This window comes from Ambystoma mexicanum, chromosome 4q (assembly GCF_040938575.1).
Source record: "Ambystoma mexicanum isolate Mex_15411 chromosome 4q, UKY_AmexF1_1, whole genome shotgun sequence".
Lineage (NCBI taxonomy): Eukaryota > Metazoa > Chordata > Amphibia > Caudata > Ambystomatidae > Ambystoma > Ambystoma mexicanum.
In genome coordinates this window covers 615,057,008-615,076,461 of record NC_090928.1, presented here as the reverse complement: position 1 = coordinate 615,076,461, position 19,454 = coordinate 615,057,008, and positions in this window count along the sequence as shown.

Genomic DNA, 19,454 nt, shown 5'->3' with positions numbered 1-19,454 from the left:
GCAGCACAAAACACAGCAGGAATTGCTGAAGCAGACACCAAGCAAGGTGTACATGCGCCCCTCGTCTTCCCTGGTGACAGCGTTTTGGTGAAGAACTTTACCAGGAAAAGGTGGGATGAGCCAAGATTTAATGGCCCTTTCGTTGTAGAGGACTGCACCCCCTGCGCCGTCAAGCTCCAGGGCAGAAGGGCTTGGATCTTCATAAATGACATTAAGCCCTACATAGGGGAGAGGCCTCCTGCTGCATCCGACTGCAAAGAGACCACGGACAACGGGGAAGAACACCAGCACGTGCAAACAAGATCCATGGTGAAGAAGAAGGACGCATGAGCAGCAAAACAACAGCAAAGAATATAGCAAATTGTGGCGTCCAACACAAGACATTCCCTTAAAACAAGTGAAAGATGATAAAAGGACAATAATATGGACACTCAGTGCAGCCAAAGGTGCAGAGAATTGCATATCCAAAGTTGCAGTAACGCTACTCATATGAACGTTTAAAGCCACACAAGGCATTGGAAAAGCCCTAAGACTTTGATAAGTGGAAAATAAGACATTTCTGAGAACCAAAAAGCAGTATCCTGAGGCAACCAGTACCAAGACTGTATCACAAGAAACTGTGGTATCCCCACATAGAAATATTACAAAAGATGTGCTTTCCTGTTTCCGACTAGTGTTAGAGACATATCCATCGCTTGTAGGGAGAGAAACCAGTGTCCCAGATTTAATCCAAAACCCAGCCAAAAGGAAGATAATTCGGCAACTACTGACCGTCCTCGCAGAGGCTTTTGCCAAAGTGCCAGAGTACTGGGAATAAGGGCCAATACTTCCACCTCAAGTGATCATCGATGAACTGACTTACACTCTATTTTTCCGAATCATAGAGGAGTGCCCAGGAGCTGTCAGGAGAACCACAGATACCCTAACCTTCATCAGAGATCCAAGAAACAACGAATTCCTAAACCAAGTGAGGTACAAATTAAATTACGTGGTTGCAATCCACGCAGCAGGAAAGGGTAAAAACTGTTCACGTCAAAAGAAAGGATTGTGATCAGGACCCAGCAAACAAGGCAGATGTCCCTGACTCCCGCAGATACCCAGCTGGCCCACAATGTCATGCTCAGACTAGTCACAGACTATCCTGAAATGGTAGGAAGGCCTGCAGATGTTGATGTCATCACCTTCCTTAGAGATCCGGCCAACGGCCCACACATGGGCACACTTCTCCATAGCAAATTCTCCAAGTGGAACTGTCCAACTTCCAGCGAGAATTCCTAAGGAGATTCCAGTGAGACCTTTCGCCGAGGGACAGATCGAGAAGACAAAGACTGTTCACGCTGCAAGAAAGGCCTGTGATCTAGAGGCTAGAAAATCAGAGCAAATGTCATTAACACCAGAAGACAGCCAATATGAATACCGTGTTTTCTTCCACCTCATTGAAAACTTTCCAGAACTAGTGGGTAGACCCAGCAATGTTGACATACCCACATTCCTCAGAGATCCTGGAAAAAACGCGCAATTAAACAGGCTCCTGAGGGCTATCATAGCGCAACTAAGAAGCAATTATGGACATCCACTGCTGAGAATAGCCTTAGAAGGAGGAAATCCAAAATAGAACTTTGTCGTCATTGTTTCACCATGGAGCAGATAGAGAAAAGAGACACTGTTCTTCAACTTGTCACAGGGAGACCGAACGCAAGGAGCAGACACAAGAACTTCGCCATCTTATTTTGCCTTTTCTGCATCCTTCTCATTTTTTCTATTTTTTCATATATTGACTTCTGCTTTTATTTTTGTTCCTGGTTGTACAACATCTTATTTTTGTGATTTTGACTCGTTTTCTTTTTCTTCCATGTGTTCATTTTTATTTTTATTCCTATTTTTACAACTTTGTAAGATTAGCTAATTTTTTCCTATTTTGCCACACGTTCACGTTTATTTTTATTTTTTCAGCATTCTATTTTTGTGTAATTTGTAGCAGTCCCTTCCGTTTCTTCTTTCACATCGAACTGTCACCAGCATGTCCTCAGGACCAAGGCAAATTCGAGGCATCCACTGGGACCTCACCTACTTTAGATACGCATGAATAAATGTGATGTATCAGAACTGCTAGCCTAACCTTTTTCCTTAGTCTAGCACAGGAACTGTACTGAGGACCCAGAGACTACCGTCGTCACTCACGTGAAGGGGGACATTTGGAGAAGCACTCATCCCTCTAATAGTAACGAACTCTCGAAATACAAGACCAGAGCAAAAGAAGGAATAAATAATTGACTATGAACTCATTTGAAATGGGGGCCCAGAACAGTAACTTGGTTTTACCCCCAACAGAAGGGCGCCCCCACTTCCCTGGAAGAAAATGCTGCAAATTGTCGTTCCGAACAATGGTGTGTATATGTATAGTTATTATTATTGTTTTTCTGTCATCAACAATCAAAACTGCTTTCTTCATTGGTGCGCGAAGTGCCCCAATCTCAGTGCACCCACCAGATAATGAACATCTGGGGCCTACGAAAGCACCCAGACCCTATATAGTCATTCCAGTCCCAAGAAAACCTGATGACAAAAGTAACAAACTCAATCTAAATGTAATGAGCAATGATTTAGACACATTTGAGGTAACAAAGGAAGAGAAAAGTTGGAGACAGGGTCAGCACGGGATGAAGGACAATGTAGCACTGACCACGGCACGTACCCACACACAGAACGCACACAACCAAGGACAAGTGTCAATGGCTACAAGGCCTCCAACGAAGGCAGCAGAGAAGGAGAGACTGCCTGATGAACATTCGATTCCAGAGAATAGTGGAAATGACCAAGAAAAGCCAAGTGTATTACCAAAGACGGAGGAAATAGCAAAATCCCTCAAAAGAACAGAAGTGGCCACAAAAGAACTCACAGAGAAGACACACATGCTAATAGATTTTTTGTTCCCATTCCTATTCCAAGCAAAGAAACTGCACGAGGAGCTGAAAAACAGAACGATAGAAACTATAACAGCACAAACACCTGCTCCAAAGCAAGGAACAAGCCTCAGGCCTACAACACAGCCACGAGTTGGGAGGTTGGTGAACCAATGGCGGTTATGGGAAGTTTATCTCAGACTACAAAAGGGAAGGAAAGGAAGCACAAATTCTCCTCCTACGACAGCGATGCAGTCGAGGCAGCCTGCTCCATCGAGATACCCGAAGTGGAAAAGCAGCACATATGCATTAAGAGACGTAGTCATAGCAAACTACAGAAGAACGCTGAGAATCAAGAGAAGCCCGCATGAAGATAACAATGAACTTAATGATTACCTGGACAGCACAGCCCATCTTGGAAACAACATATGGTACAACACATAAAGGAAGTAGGACGAAGGCAGTCAAAAGGAGAATGCTTCGTCTGTGCACTCCTACCATACAGCATGGGAAAATCCAAGATCTTCGTGGCTGTAGCACACTGTATGTCACATGTAGCAATGTGCAACACCAGAGGACAATTTATGAGAAGAGACGCCTCGTTGGCATCAAAGGATCAGGGATAAGATGGGAAATAAACCTAAGACTGAACGTTCAAGATAAAACTGCAGAGGAGGCTCAAATCTGGAAGAACAGAGGCCAAATGCAGATCTGGGAGTTAGTGGTCTCCCAAGATGGATGGGAAGACGGTGTAGTAATCTGCCGAGCGTGGATGGTCCTTGGAGCCTGCAAGGAAGCAATAGAGAATTTGCAGAGGTTATGCAAACCTCTGTGGCCAAAGCTAGTAAAGTTGCTAACATGGGTCAAAGATAGAGGGGGACCCCTACAGATAGTGCCACTGGAGAGCCCGAAACTATGCTTCAGAAACAATGGCACAAGGAAGATGGGAGAGAATCAAAACTGCGGACGAACCTTTGAAGCTCCGGGATTGATACAAGGAACCGCAGTTATTATGGACCATTACTGTGCGTGTGGATCCAAGGCATACATTAGGCTGCCGAAAAACTGGGGAGGCATATGCCCACTAGTAAACGTCCACGTTCCCGCGCTAGTGATCCCGAAGAATGACCTAAAGTTGGACAGTTTCCCGAAAGCAGGTGCTCATCTAAGAAGAAGAAGAACTGTGGAACTGGTATCCGTGATGAAGAGGGAACATTACTTTTCTCCCAAATCAGAAGAGGCATTCCATGCAATCCCGTACGAACACAGGCTGTTCAGCCTCACCTCAACAGTATTCACAACACTACTCCTGCCCCACATCCAAATTGGAGTGAATACTAAATGGTTGCAGATAACCAGATGGGAGTTATTGCAGACCATCAATACCACTATAAAAGGATTCAACGCGATCAAAGAAGAGCTGAGAGCAATCAGACTGGTGACCCTCCAAAACAGATATGTGCTTGACATGATCACTGCAATGGATGGAGGTCTTTGTGCAAAAATCAGAGAATCATGTTGCACATTTGCACCATCACACGAAGAAGAAAACGGAACCCCAACAGAGGCCATAAGCATGCTGACAAGCCTGAAAAACCAGATGATCAATGAAAGTGACGAAGTAGACGATGACAGCTGGTTTGGAGACCTATTCTCATAGGTCCCACAATGGATGGCAGATATATTCAAGTTTCTGGGAGCTCTACTTGCAATGGCTAGGATTCTGTGTTATCAAGATAATCATTACACAGTGCCAGAAAACTGTAAAGAAAGCCATAGGGATGAAAATAATGATTGATGTCAAACCAGGATGGAAGCCCAGAGACCTGACTGATGACAAAATAAGAGACTTTGTGAAAGCCAGCAAATTTGCGCCAGAGGGAACAAAGTTCACATACCCTAAGAAACGAAGAAGGTATGAAGGAAAATGGATCTACTGCAGCCCAAATGGACAATGTCAGCTAATGACATGGAACAAAGACGAACATGTGAAAACAGCAGGGAGTTTGAAGGGAGTGATACAAATATGGACTCCAAAGGCTCACACATTCACACCATCATGTACCAACTCAGAGGACGATGAGCATGACACCAAAGAATCAAAAGAAATGAATGCAAAGGAGATTGCAGAAGTGGTCGATGAACCGACCAGAGGTGGGAGTGTAGAGGAGGCCCCAGACATGGCCTGCACCCCAACCCCTCATTTCGAGGTACCAGGAGCGTACTAGCCAAGGTATGTGACGTATGAAGAGCAAATGAACCTGCAAAGAGCTGCACTGGGACTCTGCCGAGTATACATCAGAAGATCCATACCGGTTGAAGCACCCATAACCAGACAACCCTGGGCGGCACGGTACCCTATCAGACAGCCATACCAGACGCTGATACGAAATGAGGAGTACCTACACACGGTCACCGAAGAGACCCCAAAAGCCTTAATGGAGGACCAGTGGAAATAACACAAGGGCCTGAACAGATCCGTGAATCAACAAAAGCAGCTATCGAAGATAACATGCCAATGCGAGTAACTACAAATTTGAATGGAATAGGCACAGAGAGGAGTCAATGTTACAACGTGAGGAAACAGTGCTACAAGACAAGATGGAAGCAACCGTCCTGTTAAATGTGTGTAAATAGGCTTGAAACACAAGATGCTAAGAAATCGATGCTTAGTAGAAGATAGAGCGGCAAGCGCCAACCATATATCTACCTCAATAAGGCACATTATACAAGTGCGACTCCATTTTGTAAAAGCAGAAAGGTACCCAGGCCAGAGGCCTGACAGGCCAAGTTTCGAAACCCAGCCAAAGGCAAGAAATGGAACGGAATCGAAACTCAAGAAAGAGCGGCTCATGCCTAGGAAATCGAGGTCAACCAGAGAAGGGGAGGAGAGCGTCCACTCACAAGACTCCAACTTGAGAGCATACCAGCCTGCCTCATGAAGGCCAAGATAAGGGGGGTCCATGCAGGTGGCAAGGCCGACACAGAATTAACTGCACTAAAAGCTGGAAACTGAAACAGATTCATGGTGAACTAACACGTGACCAGCCAGGCATTAAGAAGTACCATCACCTGATGTCATCCAGGACCCGAGGATGCCATAACTTTTCCCGACAAGAGACTACAGTTTTGAGGCCATCCTTAGCCAACTAATTGACACATCGCCCTAAAACACTGATTGATGGAAGGGAGGCAGGGTGAAACTTGGGACACCAGGCACAGGGGTGTCCATTCTGCATGCTGCTAATTAAAAGTGGAAATTTATGTCTAGGGGTGTAACCTGCCCAATCACAATGGACCAAGTTATATGGAGTACTATAGATATTGTAACCAATACAATGTCGTAGTTATAGTGATAAGAGTTATCCAATCCACATGCCCTACTATCATATACTGATATAACACATATGCTTAAGTTACCTTTCCTAACCAATTATATTACATTGTGATTTTTGTAAAGTTAGACGTCAATGATGACGAGTTTTATGCATAAAAGTGACTGTTCAACTGAAGTTCGAGGAAGTCGGAGCGAGACAGGTGATCGCGCTACAGCTGATTCCCATTTGTTTCCCTGCTTAATGTACTTGTCATTAAACGGACTTCCCTTTGCCAAACTATTGTGTCCTCGTTATTGAGTCGTGTCAGGGTAAGTGAATCCTGCACCCCCTGTCCTCACAAGGTGCGGCTATCTTGTCTTACAAGTTCTAGAGGTGAGTGCTGACCAATGGGCCCGTCAGCAAATTCCTCTCCTCGAGAACACTCTTCTTCCCAAGATGATGGATGCCCATATTCAAACTGTGACTCCCACACTCAGCAGCTGGTAAAGTGTCCTCAATGCCTGCCAGTACCACTGAAAAAAAGCGGAGACAATCCCGGTCTGGCCCGTGGATGAGTAAATAACCTATCATGTCGTATCATAAATGAGAGGCTGCAAGCTTGGAGTAAAAGGATGGGTGCGATCCGCCTCAAAATGTGACCCCCAGAAGTACACTCATGATAAAGATTACCAAACTTGTGAAAGAAAAGAGTCAAAAAGACTACAGACAGGATTGCCTAGGCACAGAACGCTGAATAACGCGCCTCTCATATACCTAAATCATGGACACCCTTTCATAGTCCATGGCTCCCTCCATTGGAATTTGGTAAATCATCTCTAGTCCCTCCCAGCACCACCTGCTATACCGAAGACAATATTTTATGACTTATCAACAGATGGACATGTGATTGGACATCATTCCTTAGAAAAATCTCTAATCTAGGCAGTCTCTCATGCAAAGACTGGCAAAAAGTGTCTGCCTAAAGGTATGCGTGTTTGCCTGTTCACCAGATCACTCACTACATCTGCATTACCCTATGATGGTGCATAAACTGTCAAAGCCCCTTTAGCGTTCCTCGCATTCATCCCTCAAAATAGCTCATGATGAATCATGTAGGTCCTTACTTCCTCTCTGCCAATTGTTCCATCTCCTAGCCTTTTGTCACAATTTCCAATATCACTAACAGCATTCCATATTTGTCTTCCTATAGCAAGCCTTATTTCTACTATCCTTGCACTGCACCCCTCACCTTTCTCCAGTGCATCCGTAAAGATCTTACCATATTGTCATCGGTTATGAACCAGCCAGTTCCTCAGATCCACCTGATAGCTCCCAACTCATGTTTGTTCCAACTAACTGTTATGACCACCTCACCCTGCAGAGCAACATTCCTTTGCCTCCCCCAGGCCTGATCCAGTGGTCTACATTTATGAATTGGTCAAGGCCCCTACCCTGGTGCTACCAGCTTCTTCCACTTGAAGTATCCTCATCTCATTCTATATGGCTAGCACATCACTCATATCCTTTGAAGGATGGGCACACAACTACTGCCACTGTTTAACTGCTATGACTTTGTGATATCTGACTCAATAACATATCTAATAATAGCAGATAATTGAATCCAAATGTAGCATCTGCTGAAACATTGACATTCTCAATGAAGACACGTATATCAATGCTAACTGCAATCATATGATAACAGATATCCAATGACATACTAACAACCTCAACCAATGCAAAGATGTTTGAACGCACTCTTCTCTATTTCCCTACATTCATTAGTGACATATTTTGCTGCTCAACTAGACAGACTACAATCAACACACCATTCTGTGAATGAAAATCTTAAGAGTCTCCTTGGGTTTGTCAACATATTTCTATACTCATCAGGCCATCAAAAGCACTTCACTAGTAGGCAATGGAGGGAAGTCCCCAAGGGCAGACCCACATCACCAACCTACCAGTTCTCAACTACCAACCAATAATCCACCACACACCCAAAAGAGTATTACGATGCATTCCACTAAGAGCACTCCTTCAACTAGATCTGATTCTTGAATTGGAATTCAAGATCAGGATTCAGAACTTCAGGTACCTAGAGCCAACACACATAAATCAGAAAAATGCATCAATATAGGCTTGCAAAACTCAAGGTCTTCAATAAAAATGGCAGTAAAATGTACAGCATATTTGGACATCTGGAAATCAATGTATGTAAAACAGATACTTAGGGCCTCATTACATGGATGGCGGTAAGGGATTACCGGTACTGGTAAGGGTACCGGTACCGGTAATCCCTTACCGCCTTACTACGATGTCCCTTTGTGGGTCCCTACCATAACGGCTGGTTTTACCAGCCGTTAAGTACGGGACCCGCAAACGGACTCTGAAGGTAATTATGGTACCGCAATTTGCGGTACGGTAATTACCGCCTTCCCCATTCCCATTGAGCCCTATTGACGCAAAAATGGGAATGGGGAAGTGCCATGGTGAATGTGGAATTACTGCCCCCGCACACCTTGGAATGGGGCAGTAATTCCGCCATTCACCATGGCGGACACAGTAAAATACCGGCGGCAACCATGGCGCTAATAGCGCCATGGTTACCGCCTTCCGTGTAATGAGGCCCTTAGTCTTCAGATAATCAAACAAAAATTCATAACAGCACCTCCACATCCTTGAAGAAAATGACTGAATACATCTTTTCTAGGCATTGTTGACTTACAGTTAAGACCAAGAGCTCCAGAAACCCCCTGACACTCTCCTCAATGCAATACATGGTAAACCGGACAGGTCTATGGATGTTTTGGTCACAAAGATCACAAAAGACTCTCAAATAAAATAATAGATGTGACTAAGACCTGGCAACCATGAAGCACCAGGTAAGAAAACCTGAAGACAGATGACAGTGAATAACTCCACCATGGACACACACACTTTTGAATTTCGTGCTCAGGTTTTTTGAATTAAAAAAGATATGAAATAGAAGACATTCTATCATAATTGCATTGCTAAACTACCCAAAATAAACAAAGTGTTATTCTGAATATACATTGAATGTAGAACACATATCCATATAACAAATGGCCTGCTGTCTTGCCCCCTTGTGGCTGTCTTTTTTTAATATAATGGTTTTTTAGCTGTGTTTTGTAACACAGATACTTTCCCCCTCCTTCCAAGAGATGATCACTAAGATCCAGACATATAGAAAAAATTCAACCCACTTCATCATGCTAAATCAATCTAGAACCTGATATTGCCACCAAATTCCCCACATGTTCCACATCTCATAAGTTGGTATTATGCAACAAGCATGCGGGGTGACGGCAGACATCAAATAAATCCTCTGTTACAAGGCTAACAATGGTCATCAAGGAACACATCAAATCCTAGCATAGCACATATATGATATTGCTAATGCCTTCTTATACAACCGACAATTTTTTAACTCTCTGAAATAGGAAAACATAGCACATCCCTCATGACACTAATTGCCAACCCCTCAAACTCTTCTAACTTGGAACCTACAGCTAATAACCTGTTCGAGGAAAGAAACACGCAGAGCAAAAAAATAAATCACGTATACAGTGTACAAGTCTCATTTTCCTATGATTGTGAATTCGTTTTCAGACCAGATAGAGAGGCAGAATCTACCCTCTATAAAATAAGGGAGGTCATTCTGAAAACAATGCACAAAAACAAATCAGTGGCATTAATGTAGAGCAATTTAGTTGGTTTCTAGGATATATTTTTGCCAAACCATTCATTCTACGGACTGATACAGCTGAGCTAAAACCCCATAGTGCATAGTCCGACCTAAAAATGTGGGGAAAGAAGCATGCAGTATTTGGGCTGAGAAATCACAATTCATTAAGATAATGAATCGAAACCAAAGGTGGTCACTAACGTTATGATGGCGAAGTCACCAACAATGTCACTCATTCACAGACAGAAAAACCTGCCTGTAAGAATCTTGCTAATGTGCAACATGCACAATCATCCAAAAGTATCTATATATAATATGTTCCTAAACAAAAATATGCCATTCATTTGCAACACTGCCTGTTAGTCGTCCAGTTGGTATTAAATATGTCCATACACAATAATCAGTTCACATGTCTTTGCTTTTGTTGACTGACAGATTACTTTAAGTCCTTTTATTGTCCAACATCAACAAGTGTTGGTATCGGAGAATAGTTTTGCAGGAAAGTCATCATCAAACATATACATATGGCTATAAAACAGATTTCTGTATTTCTATAATATCAAAACATGTATTGTGTGGTTGGCTTCTAGTGTATGCATGTTGGTAAAATACACTCTATTGTAAGTGGCATTAAACATCTATAGGAATTGGTTTAGGGCATTCAATTTGTTCACACAACAAAGGAATGTTAATTATAACTTTCTGCAAGGACAACATCAATCACATCAATTCGAGTTCATGAAGTATAGGATCCTCCCCCCTCTGCACAATGTCACCAGAAAGATTTCTATAATCATTTTAAATAGCATATTTGTCTGGGAATTAAAATGGATAAACTAAACTTCCACCCATCCCACATGAATGAAATGGCTGTTACTTTTTATATAATGATGGCTTCCATATTCCACAGAATTTAATAACCCACTGTAAAATTGCAAAGCAATACACATCAGTTCACAAATATAGTTTCAAAATATACCTTTGAACACACAGGGCTTTGTTTATTTGCCTACTGTCCAATGCACATCTTATAGAGATAATGCCATGCTTCTTGTTTACATTAGTTTTCTATTTGCTGTAGCTATCGTCAGAAAGCAATGTGCATGCAACTATGTAAATTGCAATTCTTCTACTTTACATCTGTCCCCTTGGGTCCACCCCATTCAGTGGGCCTCTCGATAAAGGATTCTTAAAGACATATCTAATTGCATTTGGAATTTTTATACTCAATTCTGGGTTTTTCTTGTAAGTCACAGAACTGACATGTCATTTCACTGGTCTAGGCACATTTCATTCATTCAGCTATGTCAACTGGTCTCTGCTTAGGAAATCATTTTGGGGAATCAGGTCCTATTTGGGCAATGTCTGCTTCAGGCTTCCTCTGGACAGGCCATGGGGTATCCTCCCATCATCTTAAAGTATTATCCTACTTCAGCATTCATCTTCTTGGCAGCATTGCCCTGTCTACAGACTTTCAAGAATCCTGGATTTCACCCTACTTTCTGTGGGTTTGGACTTAAATAGAGTTCAATCCTTCCTCCACTATTATTATTATTATTATTATTATTATTATTATTATTATTATTATTATTATTATTATATATATTAAGTGTGAATCTAGCTTTGAGAAGCAACAGATCGCTTTACAGAGATGGTGAGCAGAGGGGTGAGTTATATGTAGCGAATTAGGCGGCACCAGTGGCAACATGATGGCATAGATCTTAAGGAGGAGAGACTCCTTGAAGAGGTGAGTCTTGAGTTCTTTTCTGAGTTGTAGGAGTGTGGCGGCAAGCCTGATTCCACAAGGGATGAGGTTCCATAGTCTTTGGGCATAGAGAAGGCTTGTTTTCTGGTCCTTTCCTTTTTGCAGTGGTGGATTTAAAGTCTGCATGTGTCCTGGCTTCTAGTGGTGAACTGTCTGCAAAGATACTGAGTTTCTCTGCAAGGTAGCTTGGTGACATGATGGAGTCTGCCGTATAGATGATACCATGACACCTGGCATCCTATAATTGGTTGATTCTTCCCATTAACATTACTGGAGGAAACATGTGCTTATTTGATAGGTTCAACATATTTCAGCATCTGGCAGGGGTGATTATGGACAATTTTGGAATGAAATCATATTTGTCTGATAACATTTGATTGGACCAGATCCCATTATTGGTGTATGGATTTTAGGAACCGCAAAAAGAAACCTGGGTTCAGACACATGCCACCTGTCCCTGTATCATAAAAGATTAAAAGTTATTAAAATCAAATAATGTATGAATTATTGATAAATATTTATATGTCATGTTTAGTCTCATATAGTAGGGCATGCTCTCCCAAGTCCAGAACTGTTTTGGTTTTCACAAAAGACTAAATGTTTGCAAGTATATAAGCAGAAACATGTTTTACATTAAAATGCAGATAAAAAGAGACAAGGTTTAATTTCTTGTTGATTGGTCACATAGAGGTTTCATTTGCATTTGATCATTAACTCGAGGATGGGTCGTTTTTCCAAACCATCTGTTAAATAGTAGATGCTATTTTATGACCATTCTAAATATAAATTGACTTCAGCAGAGAAAAGCAGATTGCCTCATAGCCTGAAAGGGGCACCACAAAATTAATTTTATCCAAATGTATACATTGAATTCGCTTGGTATTTTTCTCCAGATAAGCGCATGTCCGTTTGGGTGCTGCACAGTTATCATAGGCCCTGATCCCAAGTATCAAAAACATATCAAAGGAATAGATCTGAATTTATTTGATTCTTAAAGGGACTGTGTATTTGTGATACAGTTGTAAATGGTAATGCTTTTCCACCACTACCAACTGTATTGCAAATTAGTTTAAACACAAATGTATTTGATGCACTGAAAATACTGTGTGGTTTCTGTGAGCAATTTTAACAGTTTAACTTTATCATTACTTACAATCACTTAGTATGTGAGGCAAATTTATCTTGGAAAATGACATTGATTGTTGTAAATCGGTTACTTCACGGAACAAAGAATTAATCCAAGTTGACTATCAATTTCCTTATGTTCGAAATGAGGTATATGTTAGAGAAGTGAAAACAATGTGTATATATATAGTTAATTTAAACGTATAAGAACAGGATAAAACCTCAACGAGATGAGAACCATGTTTCTTTATTGTTGTGCTCTGATGTGCTTTACAGATGTTTTCCTATATTTTCCCAATAGAAAGGTACAATTCAAACACACTGTGTGTAGTTTATTAAACTAGCATTCCATATTTATTAAATTGCCTTACAGATCCCCCCACCTGTGCACTGATGTACGAGTTGGAAGGACATCTGTGCTATGTTGTTGTTGTCTTGGTCATTTAAACTATGCTATTCAGTTTCACGATTTGAAATATTATCTCTGTCCTCTCATCTTAGCTCCTTTGTATTGTCCCAAACGTTCTTTTCCTTGGGGAAAGGGTGTTTGCTCCCTCCCCTCTTTCTCCTCTTTGTCCCCCAAAGTTATTTCACTGAGGGAGTCGGGTAGAAAAACTGGTTTAGTCTAAAATATCAACACAGATGACATTTAATTTCATTTTCATACTACTCTACTTTATTAACATGAACATTTTAGAATTACAAATATCAAACACTATACAGTTTATATTTTAACAAAAACTCCCAAGCATTCATCCTTTCATCTAAACATATTTACTTAACTTTCTAATATAGATTCCTTCTTATCCAGAGGTAGTCTCATCTGTAAGATCAAATGGTTCCTCAATTCCGCTAAGAACTATTCATGGATTACCTGTTTTCAGCTGATTAAAATGGAGCTAGCGTTCCTCTGTCAGTTTCCATCTTGGGTTTTTGTATTGTTTATTCAACTTGGGATATCTTTTCTATTATTCTGAAAGCACCTATCCAGGTGAGGAGAAATTTCTGCTTCTTAGATTGTTTCCTGTGTAAATTATGGCGATAATCTTGGCCGTTACTTCTTTGATGTATGTCCGGAGGTAATAATAAGTGTTTGTACTGACTGCAGATTTTTCCTTGAGTAAATGCAAATGCATGTTGAAGGTGTTGGTGAAGGTTTTCTACATATTCATGGGGGAAGAGACCATGATCAACATCTGTTATTGTGCTCAGAATAACAGATGTTGAGACAACACCATTTTTCGACCAGTCAGGGATTCTAAAGGAGACATCCTAATAGCTGAAATAGTGGTAAAATGGAGAGCCATCAAGTCTAGTGGTAATTGTAAGTTCCAACTGAGTTGTGAATCCACTGTAATCCTCTTTAGAATTCCCACATTTGTTTTATTTTATCACTTCCCACATCCCTGCTGAATGCCAGTTGCATAGGTGATATGTAACTTACTTTCGAATATCAACATATTCCACATCTAAGTTATTACCCCACTGGTGAAACAACTAACCCAGCCATACTCAACCTTTCAAGGAAAAACGAAACAAGAAATACAATGTGGTTAAATAATAAAGTGGCAGCATCCTTTGCATTACAATTTCGGAGCTGGTAGACATTCAGTCCATTTGGTGAATAGGGATGTATTGGTCAATTATTATTTGTTACAGCATGCACAACAAATCACTGAACCCGTAAACTAGATCTGAAGATCAGCTCATGTTAATATAATTTCTCGTAAAGGAGCTTGGTGTGTGGGAGAACATGCTTGGTTGATACTGAGCAAACACTAAACACCCTTTTAAATAAATGTTCAATTCCTGACCCATATGTGGCCAATAAGCAACCTCACCTAAGATCGCCATCATTTTTTGAAATCTTTGATGACCAGCTTTCGCTGCATTATGGGTATGATAAAACATTATGCTTTGGAATTTGGTAGGTACTACCGACTGATCGTAACAAGATTGAGGTTGACTACCCAAAGGTCCATCTTGAAATGTAGATATTTACTGAAAACTTATTCCTCATTAAGACTCAATGATCTTCCTTTCCCCAACAATATTTTTCAGGTAAAGGAAACCTTTTTGGATCTTCTAGATATCGATATTAAAATAATCAGGTGCTCCTTCTGCAGAGTGATTAAATCTTTATCTGGAGCATCTCTACTCCATAGAAGAGTGAATAGGTCACTTTTAGCTTGAGTTTGTGATTGTGTCACTCCTGTAATTTGTATTTCTCTAAGGCAATGTTTCATATCCATGTATTTCACTTAAAGTGCTCTAGTTTTGGCTAATTGATCTGCTAAATCATTTCCTATCTTAATGGGACCCTCATGTTTTGGGAGTCCCTTTACCTTTTTCAAGAACAATGCTATATTGTTTGATGTTACTAAAACATCTCTTGTTTGGATGAGTTTCCTATATTTAAGGGGTTTATTTTTGGCATACTTCATACCCCTGGGTTTCCAATTCATCAAGTATTTAAGAAATCAATTTTGAATATAGTGTTAATCAACAATTATTACTCATTCCTGGAGCCCATGATTCATGGAAGTAAGGACAGCTTTATATATGGTCATTAGTTCTGCCACTTTACTATGGCCACACATTTTATAGCCAACAGAGGGTTCAGGGTTGTCATCCACCCACACATATCTGATGCCTGCTACTAATTCCTTCTCATCATATCTTTTGTATGGTAGGAATAACCAACCACATACATTATCTATGGGCATTCTTTGACAGGTGCTTTCTTTATGCACCTTCTGAGGAAAAGCTAGATGTTCCCCCATATTAGTGCTTGTTTTAGTTCATCTTTTGAACAGTTATCTTGACCACAATCATGCAGATCTGCCAATTCATGTGTCATTGGACGTTATCTCATGTCTACAGGGTAACCATGCATTGAACAAATCCAGAAAGTAATCCTTGAATTAGAAACATTCCAGGTTTGTATTTGGTCACTTTGCAAATATTGTAGAGGCTGGTGGGAGGTTTTAAATATAATATGTTCCTTGTGGATCAATGGATATATTTCTCCAACACATGTACTTTTGTCATGAGTGATTTCTCGCATTCTTTGAACTTTTTCTCAACAGATGATAATGCTTTGCTTGCATATGAAATGATGGTTTTGTCCAGGTAGATCTTTATGGCATCTACCTGGACAGATTTCTGTGTGCTTCTTATAGAAGGCTGCAGTTAAACAGCTGTTACAAAATCCTGTTTCCATTATAGGATAAGCTAAGTTTACTTGGGTACTCCACGACAGTGCTTTTTAACTGTATTACACACAGCAAAAAACATGTTGTGCGATGAGATGTTTTCTTCACTGGTTTATGACCAGTTTACTTTTTCAAGAAAATCCAATATTTTCTACATGTTTCAAATTATATATTTTTAATTTTGCTTTCACATAATGCTTTTATTCAATACTTTTATTTGGCAGTGCAATTTCAAGTTGTCAGCAATGACATGTACATGTTTCGATCCTTTGGATCATTCAGATGTACCTCACATTCAATGTGTCGAATGGTTTCTGATCACAAAGTGCAGTTGCTGCTTATTCCTGCATCCTTTCTGAAGGAATAATTTTGCAGCTGCATTTCTTCCTTGTATCAACATCTGGCGAATCTCCACCAATTATTCTTCTGCAGTCTTTTTTTTTTTTTTAACAGGCATGGGTTATACAGTAATATGTTGAACTAATTTCCGTTCTTGATATACCGAAAAATGATATGGGCCAATGTGTACTACTGCCCCTAAACATAAAGGCAAGTTTATATTGTTTTTCATGGAGTACTGAGACTGTCTAATATCCAATAATTGGATGAGTTTCCTATATTTAAGGGGTTTATTTTTGGCACACTTCATACCCCTGGATTTCCAATTCATCAAGTATTTAAGAAATCAATTTTGAATATAGTGTTAATCAACAATTGTTGCTCATTCCTGGAGCCCATGATTTATGGAAGTAAGGACAGCTTTATATATGGTCATTAGTTCTGCCAGTTTACTATGGCCACACATTTTATAGCCAACAGAGGGTTCAGGGTTGTCATTCACCTACACATATCTGATGCCAGCTACTAAGTCCTTCTCATCATATCTTTTGTATGGTAGGAATAATCAACCACATACATTATCTATGGGCATTCTTTGACAGGTGCTTTCTTTATGCACCTTCTGAGGAAAAGCTAGATGTTCCCTCATATTAGTGCTTGTTTTAGTTCATCTTTTGAACAGTTATCTTGAACACAATCATGCAGATCTGCCAATGCATGTGTCATTGGACGCTATCTCATGTCTACAGGGTAACCATGCATTGAACAAATCCAGAAAGTAATCCTTGAATTAGAAACATTCCCAGTTTGTATTTGGTCACTTTGCAAATATTGTAGAGGCTGGTGGGAGGTCTTAAATATAATATGTTCCTTGTGGATCAATGGATGGTATTTCTTCAACACATGTACCTTTGTCAAGAGTGATTTCTCGCATTCTTTGAACTTTTTCTCAACAGATGATAATGCTTTGCTTACATATGAGATGACGGTTTTGTCCATGTAGATCTTTATGGCATATACCTGGACAGATTTCTTTGTACTTCTTATAGAAGGCTGCAGTTAAACAGCTGTTACAAAATCCTGTTTCCATTATAGGATAAGCTAAGTTTACTTGGGTACTGCACGACAGTGCTTTTTGACTGTATTACACACAGCAAAAAACATGTTGTGCGATGAGATGTTTTCTTCACTGGTGTATGACCAGTTTACTTTTTCAAGAAAATCCAATATTTTCTACATTTTCAAATTACATATTTTTAATTTTGCTTTCACATAATATAATCAGATACGCTGGATAGGCTGGCATGTTTTCATATTGTTGCTCAGAATCAGTGTTTCCATATCTACCAAGGGGTTCTCAGCTATCACCGCAATCACTGGCATGATAGGGCCTTTAGAATACCGTTTTTGGAGTTGCATTCTTTGTCTCTCAGTGTCAGCCAGATGAGCTAAATGGTCTCTCTATCGGTCCCTTATCTGTAAGTCATGGTCTCTTAACTCATATTTGTACATTTATTCACCGATTCTCTAGTTAGGAGTGCTTTTATTCTCTCTTAGGCCCACTCCTGACATACTAACTGAGCCACACCCTCCTCCTCTCACATAAGTGATCTAACACTACGTAGTACAAGGTCCCACCCCGCATTCTGGGTCAAGAAACAGGCAGTTTTTGGGTTCAGTATTCTAGTTTTATGAACATAGTGAATCATAACCAAAGGTGGTCCCCTAACTTTATGCTGGGAAAGTCAACAACAATGTTACACAATCATAGGCAGCTTGTCTACAGAAAGAAAAAATAACCTGCTAGTAAGAATCTTGCTACAGAACAATACAGACACATAATAATATATATGTATTCCTAAACAACAATATTCAATTCAGTTACAACTTTTCCGCTTGTTGGCTCATGTCTACTAAAAACGTCAATAAACAAATTAGCAGTACACATTTCTTGACTTTTGTTGAATGACTGATCACTTACAGACATCATTTTTCTCAATATCGATGGAAAGTGTTAGGATCAGAGAATATGTTCACAGGAAAGTAATCATCAAATATATATATATATATATATATACAAAACACATTTCTATGTTTATATAGTGTCACCATGTATGTGTATGATGCTGTTGGTTTCTAGTGCATGCATGTATGTAAAATACAATCTATGTTTGTTTGCATTAAGAATCCACAGCCTTGGGTTTAGGGAAACGGTATGTTTCATTTTTTTTAGAGCATACAGAATATTAATTCTATCACACAACATATATTTTTTTTTATTTATTACATTTGATTTTACACCCAAACCCTGGGGTATCACGGCGTAGTCTTCCATGCATTTTAGTTTTAGCATTTACATTCAAATAGTTACAATTTGAGTTACACATAGAATACAAGAAGATTTACAAAAAGAGACTATACAATGAATATGAGTACTGTGAAGACTTAAGGTTTGTTTCTAACATGGTATGGGAAACTAGGTAGTGGCAAGGTCGGTCAGGAGTGCAATGTTCAACTGGAGTTAGTATTTATTAAAGAGCCATGTTTTTATTAGTTTCTTGAATTTGGGATAAGAATCTCTCTGCAGGTGTTGGTAGGTGGGGAATTCCAGATTCTGGGGGCCGCTATGGGGAAACTGGAGCTACCTGATGTGGCACTGGTGAAGCGTGGGATTGTGAGGTGTGTATTGTTGCTGGATCTAAGTGTTCTTGCTGTGGTTTTACGTGTTAGGTTTTAGCTAAGATGTTAGAGATGCATTTGTGTGTGATGGTGAGTGTTTTATGGCGTATTCTTGCATGTACGGGTAGCCAGTGTGCTTCTCTCCTATGCTGTGATATGTTTTCCCTCCTGTTTATGCCCAGTGCTGCTCTGAACCCTACATTTTGTAATAATTGCAATTTGTTTATGTTTTGTTTCATAGTGCCTAGTAGAAGAATGTTGCAGTAGTCTATCTTCGTTAAGATGAGGGCTCTGACGAGGGTGATACCATTTTCAGGAGTGAGTAGAGGTCTGCTTAGTGCAATCAGTTTGGCTGTATATGCCGTAGAGGAGGCGTGTGAGCTAATGTGATTCTCCATGGTAAGA